Below are 14,061 nucleotides of genomic sequence, written 5' to 3' on the forward strand. Positions count from 1 at the left end.
TGTGAAGAAACTTTTTTGAGACAGCAGTGGATATTACTGTCACATGTCTTCCTTTTAAGCACTGTATTTCTGGAAAGCATATAAAAGTGAGGTATAGAGAACCTATAAACACCTATAAACACCTTTAAATGGATTTTTAGTAATTGCTCCCCACACGGATTTTGATTATATCCTAAAATAGTATGTATGTTTTCGCATGATTTGAAACATTCAGCAATCAGAATGCTATGAGAATTAGAGAGTCTGAAAGCTATTGTTTTCATTTTCTCTACCTGGGGGATTCCAAATATCTATCTGGTGATTTTAAAAGGCAATTCATGATTTTTTAATAAAATATGCATGCACAAAGTTTTACTCTTTGCTCAAAATTTTATTGTCCTTGTTAGCCCCTATACCAAAACTCTGATGTCAGCATGGTTGTATGTCTTGGTTGGCTGTTGTCAGTCATATTTAGCTATACAAGTATGGACGTAATGCAAAACAGGCAAAGAGTTGTCTTTTTAACTACAGGATTTTTTATGACAAATATTACAATGGAAAAAAGTGGAACAGAATAATTGAACTTTTATCATTAAAATGGCTGTAATGACATGCCATAAAAATAAGCTGCATCATGAAGAATGAGTACATAAAAATATTTATATTGAATGGCTTATTACTATAATTGTAAGATAAAAGGAAGTGAATCAGAAACAAAAGAGGTGATGATCAAAGAATGAGGGGAGGGAATTAGAATTAGAGCTCATGAAGTAATTCACTTATTGATAATGACAAACCAGGTGTGACCAGGAAAATGAATAGATAGGCTGGTGGAAATGAAAATTGAAGGAGAGACTCAAGTAACTAAAGAACCACATAATTAGAATGATTATCTCTGTTGATAGGGAAATCACCAAAAAATATAACAGGAATAATATTTCAGCAAGAAATTAATATTCACAGACAATTTCAGAAATAGCATATTTTGCTGTTAAGTGGAAATTGTAGAGGCCACAGTGAATTTAAGGATTGGGAAGGAGTGAGAAATTGAAACTAAATTGGTGGTACAGTGCTGATGTGGACAGAGTGTGGTAGAAACAATTATAAACGATAGTAGAGAGTATAGAGTACTTCTGTTACCAACACAGGTGCTTGTGACGTCTCCATGAGTGCTGGGGGATGAGGAATGGTAGGGGTCAGCTGACGCAGGTGAGTGGGGTGCATGGAAGTTTTTCTTATCTAGGTTCTTAGAGCTCTCACTATTGGATGATACTCCTGCCCATCAGTTATCACGAGTCATTAATCTGGCTACCATTTCTTCTATTAACCTCTTCATTACATCCCCCCCTTCTACCATATTCATTTATGCTCTTCAAAACAGAGAAAGAATATTTTTGTTTGGTTTTTATTTAGTCTCTATACTATCACAGTATTTATCAACAAATTTCACACATCTGGTGACAAATGCTGAATTAAATGTGTGATTTCTGGAATGGATTAACAACTTAATAAGTGAGAGAAGATGAATAAGACACTGTTTTGGTAAAGCAGCTATCAAAAAAGAGGGGATCTACACAGGGTAGTAACCATTTGACTTTAAACCTCTATTATTATTATTATTTTATTTATTTTTATTTTTTGAGATGGAGTCTTGCTCTGTCGCCCAGGCTGGAGTGCAGTGGCACAGTCTCGGCTCACTGCAAGCTCCGCCTCCCGGGTTCACGCCATTCTCCTGCCTCAGCCTCTCCGAGTAGCTGGGACTACAGGCGCCCGCCACCACGCCCAGCTAATCTTTTGTATTTTTTAGTAGAGACGGGGTTTCACCATGGTCTCGATCTCCGGACCTCGTGATCCGCCCGCCTCGGCCTCCCAAAGTGCTGGGATTACAAGCGTGAGCCTAAACCTCTATTATTAATTGCATTTTAATCACTTTCCGTGAGTGATTATCTAACGTGAAATCCATAACAACCTAAAAGTTTCACCATGACAATAGTTATAACCAACATTTACATACAGTTTTTCATTCCACCACATTTGTCACTTATGTTTGCAAATTTCCTTTTCATTCGATCTTTGTTTCACATATGTATGTATATGTATGTGTGCCTATGTGCATGTATGTATGTATGTGTATGTATATATTCCATCCTGAATGCAATGGGGATGCTTCTAGATGTTTAAACAGGCTTTCAGCTTTATCTTATCTGTGTTTTGGAAAGTTAGTTTGGTAGCAGCATAGCAAATTAATTGTTGGCCTGAGTTAGTGAGATGTGAGCATTTGTGATTGGTTTTTATTTAAATAGCAAAATTCTGCTTTGCGCTGCATAATGAAGTTTCAGTCAACTACAAAGCACATATACGAAGACAATCCCGTGAGATTATAATGTGATGAAAAATTCCTATCACCTAATGAATTTTAGCTATCATATAACGCTGTGGCACAATGCATGACTCATGTGTTTGTTGTGGTGCTGGTGTAAAGGAACCTACTGAGCCATCATTTGTATAAAAGTGTAGCACATACAATCACGGACAGTACATAATAATTGAAAATGATAATACACCACTATGTTACTTGTTTATGAATTTACTATACTACACTATTTGTCACTGTCTTAGAATATACTCCGTCTACTTATATAATCTTCTACTTATATTAAAATAATAAACTATAAAACAGCCTCAGGCAAGTTTTTCAGGAAATATTCCGGAAGGCATTGTTGTCACACAAGATGACAGCTTCAAGTGTGTCATTACCCCTGAAGAACCTGCAGTGAGACAAGGTGTGAAAGTGGAAGACCATGATATTGATGACCCTGACCCTCTGTGTGTAGGCCTACATTTATGTGTGCCTATGTCTTAGTATTTAACAAAAAAGTAAAAAAATACATAATTTAAAAAATCAATATGCTTACAGAATAAGGACTCAAGGATAGAAAATACTTTTGTACAGCTGCAAAATGTGTTTGTGTTTAAGCTAAGAGTTATTACAAAAAAGTCTAAAAGCTACAAATTAAAAAGTATATAAAGCAAGAAAGTCACAATAAATTAAGGTTGATTTGTTATCGAAGAAATCCATTTCAATAATAAATTTAGTGTACTCTAAGTGTTAAATGTTTATAAAGTGATGTCCTAGGCCTTCACATTCACTCACCACTTACTCTCTCACTCACCCAGAGCAACTTTCAGTCCTGCAAGCTTCATTTGTGTTGTGTCCTATATTCCATTTTTTATCTTTTACACCATATTTTTACTGTACTTTTGCTGCAGTTACCTACAGCATTCAGTAAAGTAACATGCTGTACAGTGTTGTAGCCTAGGAGTAATAGGCAACACCACATGGCCCATGTACAGTAAGCTGCATCATCTAGGTTTGGGTAAGTACACTCTATGAGGCTCACACAACAAAATCTCCTAACAACCCATCTCTCAGAACACATCTTCCTTATTAAGCAATGCATGGTAAAAGATTGATTTGTAAAACTCTTCCCAACCACTGGCTTTAGAGGAACAAAAATATGTATTTTTAAGAAAATATCCAAGCTATTCCTGTCAAAATGTACTTAATTGATCGGGGAAAAGGATATACAAATCGCTCGCCTTCCCATCCTCTGCTGATAAATAGTGGTGAAAACTGATGCTGCTCTTCCATCTGCCCAGGGACATTTCTGCACACCTGTCACATGAAAAAAATTACTCAAGCCACTTAGCTCAGACTCACAAAGTTAGCAGTGGTGTGAGTCCAAAGATGGAATCCATTCCCAGTAACACCAGGAAAATTATGTTATTTAACAGGTAACATATAATTCAAGAATGCATCTTATAAGGAAAGAAATGCTAAATTACTTACATAAGTTTTTTAAAATAGTAAATAACTAGGCTCAATACAAGTACCAAGTATAGCCACTTATCATAAAGAACATTTAATATAATAGGAAAGAAAAACATGTACAAATGGCCAAATAACCATAGTTCAGAGATATAGTTCAACCTTGGGTGCTGTTTTGCATGCATAGGCCTGTTGTGATAAGGTGAAATTGGAAGCTGGGAGGCTGTATGGCAGAATATGTTTTCTGAATTATTTTTTTTTGCTCTGACAGATGTTTCATATTTTAAGAATATGATTATTTTGTCGTATTCTCTCCAATATAAGAAATAAATGTCTAGAGTAACACAGTTAAAATATGTAATGCTTGAGTCTAACACTTTCTCTATGGCTTAGCAGTACAATCTTATATCCATGAAAAGGAAATAGAGTCTTCCTAATACTACAGGGTATTAAATGCATTAATCTGAACAATACAAATTGCGTTACAGTTTATGTCCTCACAAGAGACATTCTAACATATTTCCTAAAATTTTTATATTTATCATGCTTATTTTTTGTTTTCCTCTTCTTTTTGCTCAGAGCAAGAAGAAAAATAAAAGGCAATTTTAAGACCTAATTTTTCGAATGTATCTACCATGCAGTATTTTAATTTTTGCTATTATTATCCCTAGACATGGGCAAGTGAAATTAGGCTATCTTAAACTGCATACATTGAGGAAGACAAAGGAATCATTCCAAAAATTAAAAAAAAAATAAAAATTGTTACTAGAATAAGAGTTCCACGAAGGCAAAGCAACAGATGTATACTAAACATAAAACTTCAATCTTATGCAGATACAGCTTTCAAATATTACATAAAATGTTGCTCGAAAACAATTATGTGTGTCTACACATATTTGAAAGCAGGAAACAAATATGTTTACTGCATACATTACTTTTGTTTTTTGGGCAAGATAAGATATTCTACCTTCAAAACCACCAGCACTATTCACAATAACTATACATATGAGGAATTCTGCATCAGTTGTTGAATTGCAGTAGCAATTTTAACAACAGTGTTCCCTTTGGCATATTATAATGCATATTAGCTGCCATCTGTGCTTGATAAGACAGTTTGACCAGTGGTCACAGGCTGATCCCTGACCTCTGTCAGCAATTGTCTATGCATGGCTGCCTCTACATCAAAGGTCATGAGCAAAAGCCTTGGTGAGCAGTCCACAGACATTATAGACAGATATAGATGACTACCAAAGTTAAATGAATATGACCTTTTAATATCATTCTCAAAAATAGTGTAGTAGAAAGGCATGGGTGTCAAATATATTAGAAATTCAAAGCCAGATTACAAAACTTACATGTATTGATAATAAGCTGTGTGCTAAAAACGTTACATGTAATTCTGTATTGCCTTAGTCATTTTCACGAGGATATAGGCTTCTGTTTTGATAAGAAATATTAAGAAAGTTGAATTAAGGTTTATAATAAACACATATCTTTAAAATGCCTTTACTTGGGCACCTACTGCTTTATAATTATTTATTGTCAAACATAAAGAACATACAATGGAAGTTATTAATTGAAGTGGGGTCAATGTAATTTGTTTTTTGTGAAACTTAAATAATATTAAATCAATGATAAACTAAAGGTATAAATAATCATTTTGTTGTATTGTCAATAATACAGTAAAGTTTTGAAGAAAGTAGAAGATTTAGGCTGTGAAAATTTACCAAGATTATTTCCTTCATGAAAGTAAGTTTTATATGTACTAACATCGCAACTATGGAATACAAACAAAACAGAAAACTCTGCGATAAAATAAAACTTAAAAATACCTAGGAGGAGAGGTGGAGCAAGATGACAGATTACAAGACTCTATGAATTGTTCCTCCTGCAACGACACCAATTTAACCTCTATCTACACACACATAAAAAAAAAAACACCTTCATGAAAATAAAAAATCAGATGAGCACTCAGAGTATCTGGTTTTACCTTCATGTTGCTGAAAGAGGCACTGAAGAGATAGGGAAAACAGTCCTGAATCGCCAACACCATCCCTCTCCTATCCCCTGGCAGTGGCAGCATAGGACAGAGATCATTTCTATGCACGGGGGAGAGGGAGAGTGCAGCAATTATGAGGCGTTGAACTCAATGCTACGTTGTTATAGCAGAAAGTAAAACAAAACCAAACTCAGCTGATACAGAGGGAGCATTTAAAGCAGCTGGGGTGGAGTTGTGAATCCCAGCAGTTGGAACTACAGTTTCTACAAGCTTCACCACTGTGAGATAAAGTTCTCTGGGGCCCTAAATAAACTTGAAAGGTGGTCTAGGCCACAAAGATTGCAACTCCTAGGTGAGTCCTAGTGCTGAACTAAGCCCAGAGACAATGCACTGGAATGACACGTGACCTATTGAGACACCAGTCTGAAAAGCTAAAGGAGTGCTGGCATCAACTCTTCCCTAACTCTGGGCTGCACAGCCCGTGGCTCCAAAAGAGACCCGTTCCTTCTGCTTAAGGAGGAAAAAGAGAATAGTGGGGAGGACTTTGTCTTGTTTCTTGGATATTAGCCCAGCCACAGCAAGATAGGGTAACTCTCAGTCATGAGGTCCCTTTTCCAAGCCCAGCTCCCAGACAACATGTCTAGACACACCCTGGATCAGAAGGGAAGCTGCTGCCTTGAAGTAAAGGACTCAGTCCTGACAGCATTCTCACCTGCTAACTAAAGAGCTCTAGGGCCCTGAATAACCAGCAGTGACAACCAGGCACTACGTTGACAGCCTTTGGTAAAACTCTGAAACTTGCTGGATTCGGGTCAGACTCAGCACATTCCCAGTTGTTTCGACTGCAAGGTGAGATTCCTTCTACTTGAGAAAAGTGGAGAGCAGAATAAAGGGGACTTTGTCTTGCACCTTAGGTACCAACTCAACCACAGAGAGTTAGAGCAGTAAGCAGGCTCTTGAGGTTCCTGATTCCAGAATTTGGCTCTTGGACAGCATTTCTGGACCTGCCCTAGGGGAGCCCACTATCCTGATGGCTGAGTCCCAGGCCAGGTAGCATTCACCACAAGTTGACTGAAGAATCCCCGAGCCATAAGGGAGCATTGGTGGTAGTCTGGCAGTACTTGCTGTGGGCCTATGATGACAGTGACCATGAGGTGAGGGTTGCCTGCCATTCCAAAGGGAAGAAAAGGGTAGAAAGGACTATGTATTGTGATTTTAGTGTCAGTTCAGCTGCAATACAATAGAATACCAGGTAGAATTCTAAGCTTTTTGACTGTGGATCCTGGATCCTAGACAGCACCACTGGCCCCACTTGTGGCCTGGGGAGCTCGATTCTCTGAAGGAAAGGACACAGGCCTGGCTGGATTTGCCACCTGCTTATTGGACGCAGGGCCTTCAGCAAACATAAACAGTAGCCAGAGAGTAGTTACAGCAGGCCTTGAGCAAGACCCAGTGCTGTTCTGATTCTGAAGTCAGTCTGGGTCTGACCCAGTGAAGTCCTAGTGGTGGTGGCCACTGGGGTGGTGGTGGCTGGCTTTAGAGAGAGAGAAAGGAGAGAGAAGAAAAGAAGGAAAGAAAGAAGGAAGGGAGATGGAAGGAAGGAAGGAAGGAAGGAAGGAAGGAAGGAAGGAAGGAAGAAAGGAAGGAAGGAAAGGGAGGGAAGGAGGGAGGGAGGGAAGGAAAGGAGATGTGATACATCATATCAACAGAATGGAGGATTATCATTTCAATTGATGCTATTAATCAAATTCAACATCTCTGCATAATAAAATCTCTCAAGAAACTGGGCATAGAAGGAACATACCTTAACATAAGAAAAGTCACACATGACAAACCAACAGTTAATATTATATTAAAAGGGGAAAAACTGAAAGGCTTTTTTCTAAGATACAGAACACAAATGACTAAGATGCCTACTTTCACCACTGTTACTCAAAATAATACTGGAAGTCCTAGTTAGAGTAATCAGAAAAGAGAAAGGAATAAAATGTAGGCAAATTGGAAAGGAAGAAGTCAAATTGTCCTTCTTAGCAGATTATATGATTTTATGTTTGGAAAAACCTTAAGACTCCACTAAAAAACTAGTAGAACTGAAAAAAAATCAATTAAGTATCAATATACAGAAATCAACCTACAAAACTCAGTAGAAACTTCTATATCCGACAGTGAACAATCTGAAAAAGAAATCAAAAAGTAATCTCATTTACAATAGCCACAAATAAAATTAAATACCTAGGAATTAACCAAAGAAGTAACAAATCTCTATAAAGCAAACTATTATTAAAACACTGACAGCGGCCGGGCGCGGTGGCTCACGCTTGTAATCCCAGCACTTTGGGAGGCCGAGGCGGGTGGATCACGAGGTCAGGAGATCGAGACCACAGTGAAACCCCATCTCTACTAAAAATACAAAAAAATCAGCCGGGCGTGGTGGCGGGCGCCTGTAGTCCCAGCTACTTGGAGAGGCTGAGGCAGGAGAATGGCGTGAACCCGGGAGGTGGAGCTTGCAGTGAGCCGAGATTGCGCCACTGCACTCCAGCCTGGGCGACAGAGCGAGACTCCGTCTCAAGAAAAAAAAAAAAAATAAAATAAAATAAAAAATAAAAATAAAAAAAATAAAACACTGACAGAAGAAATTGAAGAGGACATCAAAAATTGGAAAATATTTTATGTTTATGAATTGGAAGAGTCATTATTGCTAAAATATCCATACTACCCAAAGCAATCTATAGGTTTAGTGCATTCCCTTTCAAAATACCAATGACATTTTTCACAGAAATAGACAAACAATCCTACCATTTATATGGAACCACAAAAAAACTCAGAATAGCCAAAATTATTCTAAGCAAGAGAAATAAAACTTTCAGAATCACATTATCTGACTTCAAATTATACTACAGAGTTATAGGAGACAAAATAGCATGGTACTGGCATAAAAGTAGACATGCAGACTAATGGAACACAATAGAAATCCCAGAAACCAATCTACACGTCTGCAATGAACTCATTTTTGACAAAGGTGCCAAGAACATACATTGGGGAAAAGACAGTGTCTTCCATAAATGGTGCTGGAAAAACTGGACATCCATATTCAGAAGAATAAAACTAGACCTCTATATCTCACTATATGTAAAAATAAAATAAAAATGCATTCAAGACTTAAATCTAAGACCTCAATCTATGAAACTACAACAAGTAAACCATCGTGAAAATATCCAGGACATTGGTCTGGGCAAAAATGTCTTGAGCGTTACCTCACCAAAGCAAAAATGGATAAATGGGATCACATCAAGTTAAAAAGCTTACAGACAGTGAAGGAAGCAATAACGAAAGTGAAAAGACAACCCACACCATGGGAGAAAATTTTTTAAATTACCCGTCTGACAAGGGATTCATAACCAGAATATATAAGGAGCTCAAACAACTCTTTAGGAATAAAACTAATAATCTGATTTTTTAAATAGGCAAAATATATGAGTAGACATTTCTCAAAAGAAGACATACCAATGGCAAACAGGCATATGAAAATGTGTTCAACATCATTGATCAGAGAAGTGAAAATCAAAACTAAAATGAAATATCATCTCACTCCAGATAAAATGGTGTATTTCCTAAATACAGGCAATAACAAATGCTGGCAAGGATGTGGAGAAAAGGGAATCCTTGTACACTGTTGATGGGGATGTAAACAGGTACAACCACTTTGGAGAACAGTTCGGAGGTTCCTCAAAAAGACTAAATTTAAAAAAAATTACCATATGATCCAGCAATCCCACTGTTGGGTATATACCCAAAATAAAGGAAATCAATATATTGAATGCTTAGCTGCACTCCCATGTTCACTGCAGCACTGTTCACAATAACCAATTTGGAATCAACCTGTGTCTATCAGCAGCTGAAAGAGTAAAAACAATTTGGTACATACACACAATGAAATACTATTTAGCCATTAAAAAGAATGAGATCTAATCATTTGCAACAACACGAATATAACTGGGGGTCATTACATTAAGCGAAATATACCAGGCATAGAAAGGGAAACATTACATGATCTCACTTATTTGTGGGATCTAAAAATCTAAATGATTAAACTAACGGAGATAGAGAGTAGAAGGATGGTTACCAGAGGCTGGGAAGGGTCTTAGGGGGTGGAAGAGAAGGCTGGGATAGTTAATGGGTACAAAAAAAAAATGAAAGAATGAATAAAATCTAGTATCTGATAGCACAACCGGGGGACTATAGCCAATAATAATTTAACTGTATATTTTAAACTAACGAATAGATTATAATTTTATTGTTTGCAACAAAAAGGATAAATGTTTGAGGGGATAGATACCCCCATTGTTCATTATGTGATTATTATGCACTGCATGCCTGTACCAAAACGTGTCATGTATCTCAGAAATATGGAATAGTATTCAGCCATAGAAGTATAAAATCCTGCCATTCGTGGCAACATGAGTGAACTCGGAGGACTTTATGTTAATGAAATAAGCCAAGCATAGAAAGACAAACAACACAGGATCTCACTCGTATGTGGAATCTAAAAAGAGTTTATCTCATAGAAGTATAAATTAGAATAACAGTTTCCAGAGGTTTGGGAGAGGTATGGGGAGGAGAATATGGGGTGATATCGGTCAACTGGTACCAAATTACAGACTGATAGGAAGAAGAAATTCTGGTGTTCTATTGCACAATAGGGTACTGATAGTTAAATATATTGTACTGTATATTTCAAAATAAGTGTAAGTAATACTTTTCAATACTCTCACCACAGAAAAATAATGTTTGAGGTGATAAATAAGCTAACTACTGTGATTTGTTCATTACACAAGACATAATTGTGTCAAAACATAACGCTATATTCCATAAATAAGCACAATTATTATGTGTCAATTAAAAACAAAACAAACTTTTTAAAAAGTGAATAAGGAGTTAAACTTTCCCACCTATATGAGGAAGGTACTTGCAAGTTGGGAGATAAATTGTATAATATTGTAATGGTTGGATAGTTTAATGATATAATATTAAAATTACTACTTTAATTAATCAATTACTTTGTAAGGAGCAAGGAAAGTAATCTGAAAGTGGCAATGAAGACAAGAGAGGTACGTACCACACCCTCAGTCAAATAGGATGAAGGTTTTGGTAGATACTCAACACTCAACACCCAACAACACCTTGAGAGATATAGGTGAAGTCTATCGTCATTAAAGAGCCAAGCTTCACTTGGATCAGAAAGCAGAAGAGAACATCAGAGACAACTTTTAAAATACAGAGGATTTCTGAATTGCAAAGGATACAGTGAAAGGATTTCAGAATTTGGAGATTGGTCAAAAAGATGTACAAAACCTTAAGTGACTGGAGATTGAGAAATGAAAACTGACCTTGGAAACAGAGCTCAGAGACCTTGTCTGATTTGTCCTGCTTGTCTCCAGGCAAAAGCGGCTGAGGAGGTGGCTGAACATATTGGCTGAACATTGGCAGAGAGGAGTGGCCAAGTTGGGACATCCCCAGGAGCATGCAGAAGAATGTGAGCAATCTCACCTGGAGCACCTGGTTCCCTGAGGTTGCTCCCAATTCTCAGAGCTCAAGGAGTTCCGAGGATTTCTCTTTGCACTGCAATTAGGGAATGGAGGATATAGTTGGCACGACATTTTTGTCATCAACATAAGGAAATGTATGACTCTCTCTTTCCTCCTGCCAAATATCAGTGGTCTTATCTGGAGCCTGCAGAGCCTCCTGCTCCCTCTGGAATTCCAAAGCACTTGATTTCTGAGTTCTTCCTTACATTTGGGGAATGAGAGCTGGGGACACCTTTTAGAGAATGCTAGTGAAGACTCAAAATATCTATTTAATTTGGCCGTATCCAGGATTTTTTGCTTATAATTATAATATTTTTACGGTGCCTGTTTATGTGTCGAGTGTGATCCCTTTATATCCACTTGATCTGAAACATGATGAGCTCTTAGAATCTGCTACATGTAGATACTGAATGTTCACTTTTATATATTTTATAAACTTTAATTTTTTTAAACTTAAAAATGATTTATTTTTCACTTTTCCCTTCCAAAACATATTTGTTTCTTTTGGAACATAATGAATTTTCCTATTTCAGATGTATATTGTCTTCTCCATCTCCTTTCTGTGTACTGCTCTTTTCCTCGTACATAACCAGAGAGAGCTTTCCAAGTGTGTCCTCTGCTACACTGATTCTGTAATATTGATTCGGCATTCACTATTTCCAATACATATTTGATTTCATGAATGATTTTTTTGTTTATTCGAAACCATTTAAATCATTCCTCAATTTAGAGCTCACTTTGCTGTCTTTTCAGTTTACACTGTGTCCTTTTAACCCAAATTATTTGTTCCTCTGTGTTTCAGAGAAGCATACTTTATAGCATTTTATAGAAGCTTACCAATGATTCACTGAATTTATGTGTGGATCCTGCCTTGGATAATTTTCAGACAATGTGCTGCCTTTGGATGTCATTCTCTTTGTCTTTACACAATGCTTTTTCCTTAAAGCCTATCATTTTCTCTAATGAAGCATCATCTATACAAAATTGTTATTTATATTTTCTGTGTACCTCATTTTCATCTCATTGTAGGTGCCCCTACTAAGATATGCCCGGAGCAGATCGGTATACAGCTCCCACTTCCAATGGCTTCACTCATAGGAGAATTTCTGTCTGCACTGGTAGAATTGCTGTTTTGAATTGATTTAACAAATTAATTACATAGTTGAACAGTTGAACATGTTGGAAGGATAAATGTGTAATAATTTCACTGTCATTGTAAATAACATCTGCTCATTCAGGGAACTGAGAGTTGAGGAAGAAAAAAATGCCTTCTCCTATTTCTCCTCCACCTTCAGAACCTCCTTCCTCTTTTTTCTAAAGCTCTGCTTCAAAAGAGATGTGATATCTAGAGAGACTACAAGTCAGGTGGAGTGTTTTCTTTTTCCATTTAACTGTCCTATTGTTGGGGAATGTGCTATAACATATTGGTTAACAACATATGCTTTGGACTTCTATCACAGTTTTGGGTTTTTTCCCAGGTTTCACCACCGACTAGCTATAGACATTGATTATATTACCCAGTCTATCTAAGCCTCAGATTTTAAATCTATAACACTAGAGGTTTTTTTAATCATATAGGTATATGAAAATAAAATGAGATAAATTATGAAAATTATTCAGCCAAGCACCTGGATTACAGTAAGTTCTTCATAATTTTTTAATATAATTAAATTACATAATAATTATTTTATTGCTTTGAAAATCCTGGACTTTAATTTTGTCTCTCTCCTTTTTAACTATTGTTATATTTTAATTTGTTATTACAGGTATTTGGCGAAATAAACCAATACATAAATAATAATTTTTTAATTCAAATGATCACAAAGCCACAAAATGCTAAAATAAATTTTTGCAGAAATATCTGATATGGAAAAATTTTTCACTGTATATTTTGCCTTCAAAGAATTCATATATCAAAATACACACTGCATAAAAAGGACTAGAAGTCAGTGCAATGTCTACATATCTATTATGCTATTTCTACTCACATTAGTGAAATTATATGTGGTATATAAATTAAAATTACATGCCAATAGAAAGTATTCATTTACATATAAAAATTTGTAGCATTTCTGTGACCAGATGAACAGAATATTTTATAAATATCTGTATTTCTCTTCATATTCCAAGACTTACGACTGATCACTTTTACTCAAGTCAATGACCACCATCAGTCACCTGGTTTCTTCCTACACCTCTGATTACTTCCTTTATCTCTTTTCAAGATTCCCATTCTCAGCATGCCAAATAAATGCAAACATTTACAAAGTTTGGCTTTGGCTCTCATTCTATGTCTCTCCTGAGGCTATCATTTCATCCCATAGTTTAAATAACTATCTACTTGCTGAAGACTACTTGATACCTAGCCAATGGCAATATTGCTCTGCTAAGTGTCAAATTTTTCCCACCAATAACCCAAATGGAATAATGATAATAATCTCACAATTGACAAGTCCCGCTTTGAATTCTTCATCTCATCACTGTGGAACTGAAGGTCTTGGATACATACCAATAGATCAAATGGACACTTTGAGAACACTGTGCAAGTGAGCAAGTTGCAAAACCTCATCAAGTGCAGCAAGATGGTCAGGTGTAGAGAACAGTTTGTCTGCCCAGTTATCCTATTCAAGGGCCAGAAAATTTGGCAGGTTATCCTCTGGCTGATTGGA

General features: G+C 36.5%; 1 long non-coding RNA gene across 1 annotated transcript in view; it reads right to left on the reverse strand.

Moving 5' to 3' along the window:
- LOC129492068 (uncharacterized) overlaps window positions 1–14,061 on the reverse strand; it is a 126,211-nt gene that overhangs the window by 50,503 nt on the left and 61,647 nt on the right. The window contains exon 4 of the long non-coding RNA XR_008660718.2: window positions 11,195–11,426. This is a non-coding gene — a long non-coding RNA (uncharacterized lncRNA). The remainder of the gene's footprint in view (window positions 1–11,194; window positions 11,427–14,061) is intronic.

Source organism: Symphalangus syndactylus, chromosome 1, assembly GCF_028878055.3.
Source record: "Symphalangus syndactylus isolate Jambi chromosome 1, NHGRI_mSymSyn1-v2.1_pri, whole genome shotgun sequence".
Lineage (NCBI taxonomy): Eukaryota > Metazoa > Chordata > Mammalia > Primates > Hylobatidae > Symphalangus > Symphalangus syndactylus.